The sequence below is a fragment of the Myodes glareolus genome, chromosome 21 (assembly GCF_982192425.1).
Source record: "Myodes glareolus chromosome 21, mMyoGla1.1, whole genome shotgun sequence".
Taxonomy (NCBI): domain Eukaryota; kingdom Metazoa; phylum Chordata; class Mammalia; order Rodentia; family Cricetidae; genus Myodes; species Myodes glareolus.
The window spans coordinates 47,904,915-47,922,240 of record NC_142046.1 but is presented as its reverse complement, the minus strand read 5'-3'; the positions used below and the strand labels follow the sequence as shown (position 1 = coordinate 47,922,240).

Here is a 17,326-nt window from a genome sequence, read left to right as displayed (position 1 = left end):
CTAAACAATTTTGGGCCCCGGTTTCTGTTCCTTCTCTTGGAATCTTTTCCTTCTTCTGATTTGTCTTGTCCAACTTCGATGTCAAAGTTTTATCTCCCAATTTTCTTAAGGTCACCTTATGATGACCATGGCCCCAAACCACAGGAAACCATAGATGTTCGTAGAACATGATGCCCACATTCCCAAGAATTGGAGTGGGGGCGTTTTTTTTGTTTGTTTGGTTGGTTTTTTTTTTTTTTTTTGCTGTTTGGTGGGTTATGGATGTTTGTCAATATTTTGGGGGAAAGGTTACAAACTGTTACTGGTCAATGTCAATGAGAAAACTAAATAAAGGAGATTAAATTCAGGGATCTCTTTCTGAAAGGAAAATGTGGGAATATAGTATAGAAATGATGGGATAAAAGGGTGGATTATTGAGTCTGCTTTTGAACAACCACTAGTCTCAAATATTTTACATTGGTTTGGGTTTTTGTATATTAATACAAATTTAATATTATTTTTGTTATACTGAATATATGTTCTCATTCTTGCTTAAGGTACATTACTTGCTATAATTATGTAGCTCATTTAAAAAGGTAATGCAAATTTTTAATCCTTAAGAACTATTTAGGATAATGAAAAATACAGATTAATAATCATCTATAATTATCAAACTTATATTCATGTTAGGTATGTTTTCAAGATCATAAAGACATGCATTTTAGACAAATAGGCCATCTTCAATCACTTCAAAGACCTATAGAGCATGGCATTTTAAATATTTTACTAACATAAGGTGTTTCATGACAATGAGACACGTCTACTCCTAACAGCACCGATCTACTTCACAAAAGGATGATGCGCATCAGAGAACCTCCATGTGGAGTTTGCTTTCCTTGTGGCCAAAGCTGGACAAGAAACTACCCTTGTCTCAACTGCTAACAGCATTCTGTCCAATCTGGACAAATAGCCCAAGAAAGAAAACAACTGCTGAACTTTATCAAGACAGAGTAGGAGGGTCCTTCAAAAAATTTTTCTTCAGAGAAAAGTCTATGAGATATTCTAGGCCTGGAGGCTAAAAATGGAGGCACCAACATTACAGAGGAACCTTGGGTTCTGTCCAAGTAGCCAGCTGTTTCTGTCATTTCTATGGTTTTGGGAGTTGCTCGCTCTGCAAGTTCTGTTTACATAGGTAATATTATATCATTCTCAGATCTCTGATGAAGTTGCTGTGTTCAACTGTGATATAATAGTTTTTGTTTCATCTTATTATATTTTATTTTGTCACATTTGTTATTCTTAGAACCCTGCTCTTCTTTAATGAGAGACAGAAAGGGAGTGAATCTGGAGGGTAGGAAAGATATGGAGAAACTAAAAGAGGAAACTCTGATCAGCATATTTGGTTTAAGTCTAGTTGATAAATTTGCAAGGGTGAATTTTACTTATTACAGAGATCCTGAGAGTTAAGGTTTAATTCAGAATCCATTTATTGTCTCTTGGTAAGTTTTGTTTTGTTTTAATAAAGAAGTCTTTGAACAAGTGTACCTGAAGGTCACAGTTATAAAATGAGATGCTTCAGGACTAAAGAGCCCATTTTGCTCTTTCATAGGATCCCAGTTCAAATAAAAGCACCCACATTAGGGGACTAGCAACTAAATACCCATAACTTCAGTTCTAGGAAGTCTGTCACCTTCAGTCTCTGTGATTAAGTGCACTCACATTTAGGTCTACCCCCACCATATACAAACACACAATTAAAAATAAAGTCTTTTGTTTTTTCAATGAGAAACTTCTTAGTGCTTTTGAGATGTAAGCATGTTTAAACTTTCAGGCCCTGCTAAATTCATTACAATTTCACCAGCAATCTAAACTATAAAGTAAGAAGAATGTATAGGAGAGTGAGCTGGTTTATTTTGATCTTCAACTTGTCAATGTCACAGACAGCTAGGTGTGTGCCTGTTGGGGATTGGGCTAACTAAGATGCGAAGACCCATCCTAAATGTGGATGCTTCTATAGGCTGGTCCTGTACTGAAGAAACAGGAGCTATCTAAATCTAGCTAGCAGGGATACTTACTACATTTCACTTCCTTATTTTGGACATCATGTGATCACCTGCCTAAAGTTCATGCCACCATGTCTCCTTATGATGGAAGACCCCATCCCTTCTGTAAACCGATACTAACTTTTTAAGTACTTTCTTGTCAGATGCCTGGTCACAGCAATGATAAAAGTCGCTAATACATTGGCCTTAAAAACAGATCCCAAGCTTTGGTGGGATGTGGCAATAGCATAGCAAAACTCACTCAGTTATTCTTGACATTCCTTTGAAAGGCATTTTACACGTTTAAGCACTATGAGATGTAGATCAGTCTCAGGATGGCCCTCTGGAAATGTTCTTAGAGAAACAACTGACCTGCTGGTACCTAACACTCAGCATTTCCCATGTCTTTCTATCTTTGTTTAGACAAGATGTCAGTGGTGAGGCAGCCATGTTGAGGCTATGAGGTAACAAGAAGGAGGACGAAAACAGAGTACAGCTCATTGGTACATGGCTGCTTACCACATGCATGCTGGAGTTCAATGCCAAGCACCATAACACCAAACCAGAACAAATAGGAAGGCAAAAGCCGCGGGCTGAAAAGAGTTCAGAGGAAGAAAACCGAGCTCAGGCCAGGAAAGATAAGGAGTTTGCAGGCTTTACTCTGAAATCCTCCCTCCAGATGACTGCATCACTGTGGAAAAGCAAATTTTTTTTGTCGTAAGGTGGTGAATACCACGTTCTATCTGATATATGGCCAAACTCGTACAGCCTCCATCTAATCGGGGAAGCTTTCCTTTAAACACTGTAAGACCAATTCCTAAATAAGAATTACTGAAGCATTCGTTAGCATAGGCACGTATTAAATTTACATATTAGTGATAGTTCTATAGATAATTTAAAATTCTTTGACAGAGAATTCTGCCAACCCATAGGAGATGCAGCTCCCTGTACATTAATTCATTGTAAACCCTATTTATCCCACTGTTTTGGCAAACAGTCAATGAGGTCCAGGAAGCACTGTCGTAACAGCAGAAACCTGAGGGTGAAAAGCACTGTTCCTGACGACAAGAGTCTTTCGTGTTCTTCAAACGATGTGAGACAGAACTTTCTTAAGAGATACCTATTTTCCAGACCCCCCCACTTCCTATGTTATTTATTCCCTGGTCCTCGATGCTTCAAAGCATGGACGCCTCTTACATAATCCCTATCGACACAGTCTCTATCACTTCATATTCAGAATACAACTCATGACTTTGACAATGTAGCTCCATATTATGCCAGGATGCTCTTTAATGTTCTTTATGGTTTTGAGGGGGGGAAATCAGACAATTTCTCATTCCATCTGCTACAGAACTTGTTTTCCCAAAATCTAGACTACCGCAAAAAAAGCAAAGGTTTAATGACCTTATAGTTTGTCTGAGGAAAAACAAATAAATCTTTATAAATCTCACCCATGTCCTGGTATCAAACCAACAAACAAACATTTACTGTACTCCAGGTGGACTTGAAGAAAACCATGTTCCATTCACCTCTTCTGTGTCAGCTTAGATACATCTGACTTCATTTAATAGCAGGTTTCCTTGCTAATTAACTGACAGAAGGCTTTAGATCACTGTGTCTTTCCTAGACCCACATTCTCTCATTTCCTCACCCTGGTCTCAATGTTACAAATTAGCAGCAAACTCCTAGCTAAGAACAGAACACTGTGGTTATTTTTGAGTAGTGCATGGCTGCGTCTCTATTTTAGTCACTTCAGAAACTATAGAGCTTAATCTACAACCCATGTAAAACCGTGATTTTACTTATTATTAAGTAATATGATGTCATCATATGCTGATATAATATCATCATCCTCAGATGGAAGGCTGAATTTACTGTTTGTAGGTCTTAAGGATGCAACCTGTATTACATGCACTTGAGATAATTGATTGGTAATCAAGTAGTATATATATATACATTTTGTTGTTTAAAATATTTCCTCAGGTATTAAGAAGTGAATCTAACTAAGACCATCTTTTAAAAAAAAACAAAAAAGATAAAATAAAACAAGAAATCCCTTGACGTATTCACAGAGATTGCTTTCAATGTCTAAAAATGATTATTTATATGCAAAAATCTGATGAGAAAAATCATAAACTGCATTTCAATATAGATAGTAAAATTCATTTTGATGTCTGACATCTATCTGAAAACCACAGAGATATGTACCTGTTCCCAGGAGTTAAAACGCATAAAACAGCCATACCCAGCATAGTCTCAATTTTATCTAGAAGAGCAATTCTGCTATCCTCTTGCTTAAAACAATGCGTTTAAAGTATGAGAAATCCTTTGGCTAATCCTCTGCTAAACAACCTGCACCCCCAACTCTCACTTCTTATCACCATATCCCCCCTCTCTCACCACAATGAGTTAAAGGCAGACCGAAGCTCTCAGCAGCATCCTCTGTGTTATTCCACTGCTTTACCGTCCTCTTCACTCCAGATGTGATGGTTTAGAAGTTCACAGAAGGCAATTCCTCCTCCCGGGTTTACTGCACCCTCCAAGAGAGCTATCTTGCACTTGCTGGAAGGTTTAGCTTTCGTGCTTCTGGTCATGCTTCCCACCCACAAAGATGAGAGACCTACTTCTGGGCTATTCATAACTCTCCTTCCAAAACCTTTCAGAAAAGAAAAGCAAGGCAGGGCTCATGATTTCCATGCAAAATCCCAGCCTGCCCGCCTGCTTACTGCTGCCAATACTTCTTATTCTTGCTGGTGATGACATCGTACAAGCTCCCCAGCACTGATGCTTCGTTATGTAAGTCTGTCTAGGTCAAGTGTAGGAGACTCACGACTGGCCTGTGGAAACTCATGGAACTGTTTCTTCAGATTAACACTTCAGGGGCTATGGAAGATGCAGGAAGCTGAACTTTAACTACATACATCTTTTGGGGTAAATACTTATTTGCATGATTCGGTGATTTTTTTTATTTTTATTTTTTATTTATTTATTTATTTATTTTAGCCTTTGGTCCTGGCAGGTTCCTGTCAGCCAGGCTGAGAGGTGCAGGTAGGCATTGCTAAGAGGCTCCAGTTCTGTCAGCATGCTTGATTATTCATTGGAAGTCTTGCACTGTTCGCAGCATTAAGAGCAGAAGCATTATAAATTGAAATTTGCTATTCAAGCATCTTTTTTTATGCTGCTGATTTGCTGTTAAAACCAAATATGATCTGTTTAATCTGAGGCGTTGCAGGAGAGCATTGTTAGAGATTTCTGTGAGCCGGAAAAGATTTACTGCAGGTCTTGGCTGCTGTGATGCCCTTGTCTCTAACTGTGAATTTGCTTGTCTTGGAAATGAGCTCTGTGTCTGCTGTACTCGTCGGCCGTCGCGCCTGTTTGTGACAAGAATGGAGCTCGAGTAACCTGGTACTTGGGGGACTTCCGCAGATAATAAATCCTGCCTACTTAGTCTCAAGATGAACACTGCAGCAGTGTGTCATTTGATGCTAGCACCGAACGAGGTTGGGTTAACTGCCTTGGGTTAACACTGAAGAGGCTGTGCTTAGATCTGGAGGGACGAGCCCGGGTTTGAGGGGAACAGTTACTCCTCTAAGGGTAACGAGTGAAAGCAGGATAGCACTGATTCTGTTTCAGACTCTCTCACACCGTGTCCTGCTGCAGGAAAAACGGCGGCCCCAGAGTTGCATGCTGCAGAAAATGCAGGACAAGCCGCAGAGTGAGTTTGCCGCAGCAGTAGGAGATTGGCAGGGAACATTCATTCAGTTAAACCGGAGGTGATGGCACAACAGAGTGCGCCTCCTTTCAAAAGACAGAGGGGTTTTAAAAGTTGGGGGTAAATGCAGCCCATTTGAGGGCTTGGCTTCCGATGTGTCTTTGGCAAGCAGTATTCTGTGATTTGGAGTCCGTGGTAGGGGTTAAGGAATTAACGGTTTTGTCAACTGTCTCCATGCTCTCCAAGGGCTGAGTAGAAAGTTGACTCATCTTTGGCTTGGGTGTCTCCAAGTGCGCGCTGGTGCACGGTGGGCTAAGTACAGCATGCTCTCTGGGTAGACTGCGGAGAACTGTCTGAAGCACTGGGCATTGCTGAAATCACAGAATGGAAATCAGTGTTGTGGAAGTCAGTTTCCCTAGGTGTTATTTTCACAGGGCTAACTGTGATTAATGTGGGGGGGCAGGCGGTGTTGGTCACTTAAGGTAGAAGTCGACTGCATTTGTGCTGTGTGTAATTGATTGAAGATGTACACATTTTCCCAAATCATTTGAAGAGACAGCTACAGCTCCCTTAAGACCTGATTTTATCTTACGATGTCAATAGATGCAACTTGGCATAGGAGCCCCATCTGAGGTAACTTGGGGTCAGAAATAAAATGTTAAAAATAAGGAATACATATGTAATCATATCTATACATCTGGAATATGCATGTATATGTATATACAGACATATTTCGGGTGTCACTATCATCCTCAGATTGTTTCTGGTTTTACTTTAATGTTGTCTATACTGGCTTCTGTAAGAGAAATTGTTTCCTTTATGTAAAAAAATAAAAACATACTGATTTCTTTCTTTTTGGATGTTATAGAATTTGAATTAAATATGGTCTAAATTGGTTTGGGCCCTGCCGCTTATTCCTTTGTGTGAATTGACATTAATCACTCTATGCTAAAGGTGACAGAGTGACATTGGAGTTTTAAATGCCTATACCCTTGGCCAACATTTGCCATCTCCCCATCAAATGCTAGGCCAGTAGTTCTCAGTGGTCTGGCTATCAATATCAGCATCTTCATGGAATATGTAGGAAAGAAGATCTTCAGGCCTCACTGTAGACATACTGAGTAGAACTTCTCTATGTAGGTTCTAGGCAGTTGTGAAACACATGAAGATCCCCTATATTGGGTTGTTATTTGATCAAATACAAAAAATGGCTCTTGTAGTATATCTAAATATGTGTTACATAATTGAATTCTCTGTTTTCCTCCTTGCCTGGTCATCCTAATGTTTGCTAGCTGTGCTGTGTCTTAAAGATTTGTAGAATTATGTACTATATCTAAAGTCTAATGTGTTCACAGGAGTGTTTATTTTCCATCAGTTCCATGTAGAATGCTAGTTTTCAGAAGCTACATGGCATACTGGGAATGCACTAGAGGACTTATATCTTTAGTTTTCTCAGTGAGACTTGGCATACATCAATAGCCTCTTTGAAGCTTGAGTTCACTCTGTAAAGTAAGTGGTTGTTCTAAGGCAAGGTTTAGTCTTGGCCTAACTGAAGTCTGGGGTCATAAATTCTTAGCAATGGGTCTTTCTTGTGCATAGCAGAATACCGAACAATATCACTTGCCTCTGCTCACAGGTAACAGAGGCAACTTTCCATTGCGATGACTAGAAATTGTGGTGGAGACTAACAAACATCTCCTAAAGGCCAAACTGTCCCCACTTCCCATTCTGACAACCACCAATTTAGGCTATCTTTGCCTTAAGCTTTACAGTATATTAAATAGGAAAGAAATGCACTGTTTCTCCAATTGGCAAGTTAAACTGACATAAAAATAAAGTTATGCCCACATAAATAATGCAGTAAATTTAGACACTATCATATTCGAAAGCATGCAGGTGTAGTTCAATCAGGTACCCACAGACCGGGGAAATGCAACTTTTTCCACAGTTTCTCAGGAACCTAGTTCTACATCATCCTCTGTCTTGATGTCTTGTTTTGTGTTCCTCCTGTTCTCCCAGATGCACCAGACTCCCTTGACTACTAGCTCCTACCAAATACTTAGCTAAACCAATGGCTTTTAGATTTAGTGGATTTCATTAAAGATAGGAATTCATATTTTCTTTTCTTCTGCCCCTCTTAGCCCTGCCTTATCTGCTGCTCCTGAAACATCCAAGAGTTCCGTATTTTTTTTATGTAGCATATTCAGTAGCCCATTTTTCCATACCTTTTTATCCAGATGCTAATACACAACAACATTAAGGGACTAAGGAGATCAAGGATTTTCAGTTTAGGACTTATGCAGCCTGTTGTCTGATATATTGATTGCATCCTGACACTCCTGAGACTGACAATAAAGTTTGCTTTGAATCAGAGGGTGGAGTGAGCTACTAGCTGAGCAAAATGAATCATAGAGGTTTTGGAAGAGTGAGGATAGAGAGACACAGGAAGTAGTAAGGCAGGTCTTAGATTGGATCTCGTTCCTTTTGGATCAAGGAACTAGAGAGAAAGGAGGTCATTGGTCGCTTCTCTGCCACTTCTCTGATCAATCAGGTTCCTACCCTCGTAGCTGACTCCTGAGCTTTTATTGATAAAGAATAATTGAATAAATTCTTCATCTGGCACCCAATATGGGGTGCCAAATGCACCAGGCATTTTCTTTTGGGTCACCAACTAATTCCAAATCATGACACAGAGACTTATTATTAGTTTTGAATGCTCAGTCTAGCTTAGGCACATTTCTGGCTAACTCTTTTAACTTAAATTAACCTGTTTCTCTTTATCTGACTCTTGCCACAGGGACTTTTCCCTTTTCTTACTTTCATGCTGTCTCTATGTCTGACTGGCTGATGGCTGCCTGGCTTCTGTCCCCTGGTGCCTCCCTCATTCTCTCCTCCTCCAAATCTAGATTTCTCCTCTGTAACATGATGGAGGCTTACTTGTTTGTGTTTCTGTCCTGCCCGGCCCCCCAGCTGTTTAGTCCCAGATAAAAATCACACTGAGATCTCTATAAGTTATAAAGCTGATTGGCCCATTAGGTCTAGCCTCTTACTGGCTAACTCTCACATCTTGATTAACCCTTTTTTCTGATCTATTTTGGCCATGTGGCTCAGTACCTTTTTCAGTGGGGCAGCTCACATCCTGCTGCTTCGGTGATCTGGGCAGGAGTGGGAGGAATCAGCTTCCTCCTCCCCAGAATTCTCCTGCTCTCCTTGCATCATTTCCACTTCCTGTCTAGTTTTCCCGCCTATGCCTCCTGCCTGGCCAATCAGTGTTTATTTAAAACATGATTGACAGAATACAGACAATTCTCCCGCACCACTCCTCCTCTTTATTCTCTCTGCCTGCCTGCCTCTCACATCTCTCTTCTGCATAGCTATTGAATGTTCAGCACTTTATTAGACCAATCAGGTACCTTAGACAGGTACCTTGCCCACCCATATAACTTCTCTAACTTGGATTTAGTAACAATTTATCCAATGAGCAAAATGTTACTAGTATATTAGTTCCATATTAGGAAATAGAAAACTCTCTCTAACTGGTAGAAAGGAACAATGAGAACTTGCTTTTATCTTCCCAGCACACAATATTTCTTCTGATTTCCAAGTAAACATGGCCCCAGGTTTTTTGTCTTTAGCAGTAGTATCATCATTGGAAAAGCATATTTCATATACTTGAACATATATAGGAAATTTCAGAAAAATGATGGCTCACATCTCTTCTCCTTGCAGAATGTGCTTAGGTAAAAAGAAAGCGGAATATTATTTTTTCACTTAAATAGCCACCACGGTGAACTGATTTTCAAACTGTTACTTAAAGAGTAGATTAGGAGATGGTGTTTCTGGATTGGAGCAGAGGAGCCTAGGGAATGGTTGAATTCCATATACTGGATTACAGAAAAAAGTACATAGTCTTAAAAGCATTAGGTCACATGGGGTACAAATACAGAAGGGAGGTCTATGGAGGAGCATGAGGGAGACAAAAGGAGGGGGAAAGAGGGAAGTAAAGCAGAACAGGGAGGGGAGGGACAAGAACAATATTTTGTAATATATATGTATGTAAATGTCATAATGAAAACCATACTTTGCATTCCAATTTAGAAGTAATAAAAATAATGTTAAAAGCACTCATGAGAGCTGTAAAGGTACTGGGCTAATGGTGTGGGGTGTCCACCAGCAAAGGCTACTTGGACATGGGTTTAGACCAATAGAAAATCTTTATTATTCTGCCAGAGACTCCACTGGGTGTTTGGGACACCAACACAATCCCAAACCTTTCTCAGGATGAGCTTTTAAGCAAAAAACCACACCCTGAGTTTACACTCCTTAGTTAATAAAAACAGTTAGCCAGAGGCAGAACTACGGAAGCTGGAAAGCAATGTTAGTACATTTAGGGACTTTCCTAAAACTACGACCTTTGATGGGTTGGGGTTTTGTCTTTGTTTCATCGGGTGGTGCTGCCTACATGCTGAGTTCTAAGTCCTCAATTAGTGGTTCTCAACCTGGGGAGGGTCAAACGATCCTTTAACAGGTGAAACCTAAAGCAATCTTTTATATCAGATATTTACATTACAATTCGTAAGAGCATCAAAAATTCATTTTTAAGGTAGCAATAAAAATAATTAGGTGTCACCACAACATGAAGAACTATATCAAAGGGTGGCAACATTAGGAAGGTTGAGAACCTCCGGTCTAGATGGTACTTACATCATGGCATCAACTGGACTAAGGTCTTGAGTACCTGTTGCAATGGTACCCTACAGCACCGTGGTTAACCAACAGTGTCGCCTGTGGGGCATCTTGTCAAAATGCACATTCTGTTCGGGAGATCATGGTACACAATTTCAACAAGCTCCTCAAAGATGGAGGTGCTGTTGGTCCACAGCCACACTCTAAGAAGCAAGCATTAAAGCATAGAAAGCGCTATGTTCTCATGGAATCTGTGACTTCACAGATATCCAGCAGAGCCAGGAAGCACTTGTGTGTTTGAAAAAGAGTTAAGAAAACGAAAACCACAGCATTCAGTATAATATTTGAAACGTGAAGCTTTGGCAGGACATCCTCATTGTCAAACTCTCATGTTTGTCAATCCTGCTCTTTTAGTTTTCGCAAATAAATTTAGACTTCTGGATAGCAAGGCACTGACTGACTGAGAGATACTTCTCCAAAAATCCCATGTTCCTCTGCAATTTAGTTTATGTGTTGACTAGGTGAGAGTATTTCCAAGCATAGTCATATCTTTTCACACGCTATAGAAGATCTGAGACTCCAAGCCAAATAAGAAGCGGTACCATTTGCCATTTTTCCTTCCTGGCCACATGCCCCACATCAGATTTGACAGAACTGTGGCTGCAGGTCTGTCTTGTACTTGCATGTCTCCTTGGATTGACCACATGTGTTTCTTCCATGGCATCTGAGTAAGTGCAGTGTGATGTAATCCAGACGAGTGAGGAATTGCTGCATCATCTCCTACTTTGCTCTTGAACTTGGATCGGGAGACTTGTCAATTTCATAGCCATAATGTGTCACTGATGAGAGATTTATATAAAACACACATGCCATGGTACTAGGGTGATACTATTACTTTGAAGAGAGATTGTTAGTTTGCATACTACATTTTACCTTCTCCTTTGCCAAAATGATCAAGATTTCTAAGTCTTGGTTTTCTATGCTGGATGATCACAGCAATAATATCAATGTAACGAAATTTCTCTGAGGTGTCAAGTTCCCAGTACATATTAGGTTTTAGCAATGATTCTCATTATATGAAATTATTACTAAATTTGACCTGAAAATAGAAATATTTGAATATCACTATCTTTGTTCCTGAAAACCTGCCTTTTTCCAGAATGGTACTAAGTATCAAAGGACTAAGTAGAATCATTTACCATGAAGATTTTATCTCTATGGACTCTGTTAAAGCTTTGAGTGCTTTTTATGACAGTAAAACTGATTTTAAATTATAATTGCAACGTAATCCCTTTCCTTTACTTCCTCCAATATTTCCACGTACTCTTCCTTGCTCTCTCTCAGTTCGTGGCATCTTCTTTCTCTAATCACATATATATGTGTGTGGGATCCCCCCTTCCATGTTAGTATGTCCACTGGGGTTGTTATTATTGTTCAGGTCTTATTTAGGCAGCCATGTTCATGAGACTTCATATATGTAATTTCTCTGACATTTCTAGGAGCCCAATCTCACAGAAAGCATCCTGTTCCTCAGCTCTTCTACTCTTTCCTCTCCCTCTTCCACAATGATCCCTGAGCCGTTGGCATAAAAATGAATGTGTTTTAAGCAAAGAGAAAGAAGTATCTGGGGAGATACAGCGAAGTATATTACTTTTTTCCTCATTTCATGCCAGGCATTTCTATCTGTTAGGACCTGAAGGTCAACCTCCCTGTGCTCAGGATGAATGTGTACAAACAGGCAATCACCGAGAAGGCTTAAGAGAGTTGCAGCAAAATAATGGTACAGCCAACATACTGCAACAGTAGAGAGGACCGAAGGTGTACCTGGAGGGTCTATGCTTCCAGAACCATAGGGAGAAGAAAGGCTTCTAGCAGAAGGAATCAAAGGGTAACAGAGTGAGGAAGAGGTTTAATGAGCCCTGGAAAGAAGACAAATAGTGCATAAGGAGAAGATCCTCAGCCACCAGACGCCACTCACCATGCGGTCTTCACCATAGGCTTCTTCAGCCTCAGACCAAAAGAGGCATTAATAGAACACTGGCGAGAGTTCCCAACAACGTTTTATTTCCAGCCTCAAGATGTAACTGCATTCCTCTTGTATGCCTCTTCCGCCTCCTATGGGATCTTCCAGGGTTCTTTGTTTTTCTGGGAAGGTGTTTTCTTCCTCTCCTCTTAGTGCTGAAACTGACTACAACTCTGGCAAGGAAGGACCTTGGCTTTCCTATAGCCACTTTCTGCATCCCAGCAAGCAGTTTCTGTATGAAGCCATTTTCATTTAACCTCTTTAAAAATGCATAGTGTATGTCTTACCATGAAGTATATCAGAAGCGAAAAATTGAAGCAATCTATGTGCCGTGGAAGAGTAATTTCGGTCGCGAGGACCCAGAGAGGAGATTGGACAGAGCGGTCAGCAGAAGTCCTGCCAGCCCATAGATCAGAGCAGAGAGGAATGAGAAGAGGGAGGTTCAGAGCATTAGCAAACTGTTCTTTTTTTGGTGTCACACACTCACACGCACACACACACACACACACACACACACACACAATCTTAGGAACAGCTGCTCTGTGAACTAGGTCAAAATGATCCCCAAGTTTCATCATTGCTGAAACCACTGGGAAAGCCATGTTTTGCATTTGCCTAGCTGCAGACATGGAACTGCTCTCACCCCATGCTAACTAAAAGTGTGCCAACCAGATCCTCATTGGGTTTATTCAAATCTTTTTTTTCCACAAAGACAAGAGGAATACACATCACTTTAAATTCACGAGAACAACCAACATAGTGAAAGGACTTTCAGCACTGTAACCAAGGCAACTGACAAACAAAACACTTAATTTGTGGCTCAGGGTTCTAAAGGGTCATGACCATCATGGCAGGGAGCATGGCAACAGGCAGGCCAGAGCAGTAGCTGAGAGCTAACATTTTGACCCATAAGCATGTGGCAGGGAAAGCTAACTAGGAAAAGGTGGGCTTTTGAAACCTCAAAGCCTGCCCCCAGTGACACTCTTCCTCCAGTCAGATCACTGCCACTAATACCTTCCCAATTGCTCCACCATCTAGAAAGCAAGTATGCAAATACAAAGCCTGTGAAGGCTGTTCTCATTTAAACTACCTCACTTACCTATCAAAGGTCATGGATAAAGCTGACACAAAGTCAGTCTGTAGGGTCAACATCCTATATTGACTAAAAGAAGCTTCCTTTCTTGATGCTGCAGAGAAACAAGTAGGAAAGCAACATGCGAGAATATGGGAGTGCAGCTGCCAAACTTCCCTCTCCCAGCCGAGCCCCCAGTAACGTGGCTGTGGCAAATTACTTTGCAGTCCCGATATGTGGTATAGAGCATGTGAACATTGACAGTTCCAAAGGCAGTGACTCAGGTCAAGGAACCAGAAGTTTTAAAAGATCTGAGCAGAACGTAATTATTGGTAAAACTTTCGTGTACCTTTCCGCCATCTGCTTGTCCATCTCCATGAAATAACTGGAGCCCCTGCAATGCGCTGCAATCACCTCTGTCCACTATTCGGCCAAGGAGGAGGGAATCAATTTTGCCAAAGTGACAGAGCAGAAGGAAATGTGGTCCCATGTGGTCTGTGTGCAATTGTGAATAGAATTATGAAGACTGGAATCACACAGGAATGTGTCAAAAGCAGTTTCCATGTGAAATATGGTGTCCCTGTGCTCTGATGTCACCATCACACAGTGTAGTGACAGTGTGATGTTCCTGGAAAGGTCCCTGGCCTTTTCCTTTTAAACATGAAAAGAAAAGGATGTCATCAATAAGCCTTCAGGGGAATAGAAATTATGTATTTGCTTATGTTAAGTTATGGCTAAGTTGCAGTTTTATTCTGTAAGCAAAGTTGTCTTCATAAATATCAGCTATTTCTTTTAACATCAAAAATATTCTCTATCCCAAAAACTAACAAGATCTTCTCTTGCATATATGGGAAAGTGTTGTGAATGATTTTAAAATACATTCAAATGCAAAATTGCTACTTAAGCTCCAATAAGCAATCCATGATATTTTTGTCAGTTTTAGTTGACTTATCTTTGTTAAGAGGGGGGATTGCTGAGTGAAAAAGACCAGGGAAGAGCCCAAACCAAGTATTTAAATAACTTGCTAAGCTAAGAGTGAGCACTTATAAGCACAGACTAGAACCCAATGTGGTACCTGAGTTCTCCACTCAGGTCCATGTGTCTTCTTTGTTTCTTGTTGCAGTTTTATTCCCTCTTCAGCCCCTCGTGGGAGTGGATCTAAACACAGTACTTGAATACTGTAATGTGGTATAGGAAGTCCTTCTGTATTTGTGTTGCTTTCAGTGGTTAATAAAGAAGCTGCTTTGGGCCTGGTGATAGGGCAGAATTTAGGTAGGCAGGGAGATAGAACTGAATTCTGGGAGGAAAAAGGCAAAGAGAGAACCGCCATGGAGCTGCCAGGTCAGACATGCCGAATCTTTCCCTGTAAACCACGACCTCGTAGTGACATACAAATTATTAGAAATGGGTTAAATCAAGATGTGAGAGCTAGCCAACAGGAGGCTAGAGCTAATGGCCAAGCCATGTTTTAATTAATACAGTTTCTGTGTGATTATTTCAGGTGTAAGCTAGATGAGCAGCTGGGACAACAAGCAGACCACTCTACCTGTTACAGTAATGTACCTCGATCTTACCTCAGAAGCTGAGGTCTTATCCTTGGTCTATTTGCCAGAGGGGTATACAACTTAGACCTTTTATTTTTTAGTGGGTTTGTAGGTACATGACTTCAGTCTCGACTATTTGAGAGGCTAAAGCAGGAGGATCCTGAGAGCCCAGGCTTTGGAGGTGGACTAGACAAGATAATAACTTGTCTAATTTGTCTCAAAATAAAAGTTTCTTTGTTTCCCTGCGTGACTATGATTTATTAACAAAATAAAGAAAGTATATTTTCAGGTTTTACTTCAGATTTTAATGAAATTATAGAACCTTGGAAGCATTTGCAACCTGGTTTCTCCTAGGCCTCTCCTTGGACCCGAGTGAAAGTCACAAATGTTGGATTCTCATGCCCTTGAGTTTGAGAACTTTGTGGTCCTTTAAGAACTGTATACAGAGCTAGACACAAAGATGGTCACTGACTTTATTCTTGGCAAAACCCAGTGTTGGTTTTGTCCATCACCTTTTCAAACAGCAACTGCTCTTATATCCTCTATTACATTCATCTCTGTCAAAACATGAGTGAAAATCAATCTTCGTGTATCTAGAAATAGTCTACTCACTCCCATTTTGCTTCTTACATGCTCGTATCCCCGCTCAATATTCATTTTCTTCAGAGTTAAACTGTGAAAAAAAAAAACTTGAATGAACTTCTGCCACACTGAATTGTCTGTGTAACCTTGAAGAGGTATTCCATCTCTATTATTTCTATTATCCAAAATAATAAACTTTTTCTGGATGGCCTGAGGCAACTTTCCAGCTCATAATTCCTTACTGATTATCAAAAATAGATTCAAATAGTGATGGTCACAATTAATTATAATAGATATTCTAAAGTTGAAATTGACAAATGTTTGCTTTTGCTGTTTTCCCAGTAGGAGACTTTATGGGCTTAATTGTGGAATATTTGTGCTTCCTTCCCTTGAGAAAACTTGACCCTTTCAAGATATTAATGAAGGAGACCCTCTTGCTTGTCTTAAAACTGACTGGTAAAAAGACATAGGGCAGCTTTTGCCCTTGACTCCCTTACACATTCTTCAACACCCATGTTCTACTAACAGAATCAACATCTCACTGTAATCTCCCTTCCCTGGGCCCCAATCAGCCAACTTCCACGAGCAGTAAGGGGAACAGAACCATAACAGCAAGGTCAGGACATTTTATGCTTTTTTTTTTTCCTTTCCACTCTTTTGCTTTTTCCTTTTCTTTCTGGAACCACTCATAAAAGAGGCACAGCCCACATCTCACAGCTGCTCTGTGCAGTGCCTGCATTCACCAAACAGGAAGTCAGGCAAGAAATCAATGGTATGTTCTGAGGCAAGATCACACAGGGTCTCCAGGAAGGAGCAACGTAGAGCTGGAAAGGCAAGAAATAGTCCTCTCAGTCTTTGGGGTTCGAAACATTTCAGAGAGAATGAAGCAAAATTGTTCATTAATTACGATGCCGCAAAACATATATACAGTGGTAGTTCCACTGTGGCTTATAACATGGACAGGAAATGGGAAACTTTTAGCACCAGTTTGAAGAAACAGGCACATACAGCAAGCATGTGGGTCGCAGCATAGGGTCGTAGGTTTCTTCTTCGTTTGTACTTTTCCATTTAGAACGTGAATGTGTTTTTAAATTTTAAATGTGTAGATTTAAGGGTATTCTACAAAAATATCTTAAAATCTTGTATTTTCCTTCGTTTCAGGCATAGATGTGTGATAATTAAGGTAGCCAGTGTTGCCGTTACTCTGATGAATCACATGTCTGCTACAAAATGACGAGCTATTCATTAAAAGCACTCTTGTACAATTAAAGGGATGCTAACCTTTTACAGAATGATTATGCAAAGGAACACTCACTCTATCATGCTTAACATTTTCAACTTTATATATAACCAGAATCCAAAAAACAAAACACAAAATTATTTCATGATTAGCAAAAAAAGGGATCTGTCCACTGAGTGCACAAGAAAAAGCAATTGAGAAAAACATTTGACCTAGGCGTTTGAGGCTTTGACACATTTTTGCCATGTGCAGATGGGCGAGGTCTGCCAAGATGTACAAGTCATGATAAAAAAAAGTGCATTGAAAATAGCCTGTCATTCTCATTGATTGTTGTGCAAAGGAAACTTCTCAAAGAAAGGATTTGATTTCCTTGACTTGATCATGTGAATTAAGCCTGCAAAAAAGTCTTTATTATCACATATCACATACTTTGAAAGTGAGTAAGT

General features: G+C 40.1%; 1 protein-coding gene and 1 long non-coding RNA gene across 4 annotated transcripts in view; one reads left to right on the top strand and one right to left on the bottom strand.

Moving 5' to 3' along the window:
* The window catches only part of LOC148118722 (uncharacterized), a 90,902-nt gene extending 86,343 nt beyond the window's left edge, over nt 1–4,559 (bottom strand). The window contains exon 1 of the long non-coding RNA XR_015735859.1: nt 4,422–4,559. This is a non-coding gene — a long non-coding RNA (uncharacterized LOC148118722). The remainder of the gene's footprint in view (nt 1–4,421) is intronic.
* Nucleotides 4,560–4,816: 257 nt separating this feature from the next.
* LOC125394876 (sodium channel protein type 1 subunit alpha) overlaps nt 4,817–17,326 on the top strand; it is a 140,247-nt gene continuing 127,737 nt past the window's right edge. For all 3 annotated transcript variants that reach the window (XM_087900027.1, XM_087900028.1, XM_087900026.1), the window contains exon 1: nt 4,817–4,952. The gene's annotated coding sequence lies outside the window, so the exon portion shown is untranslated. The remainder of the gene's footprint in view (nt 4,953–17,326) is intronic.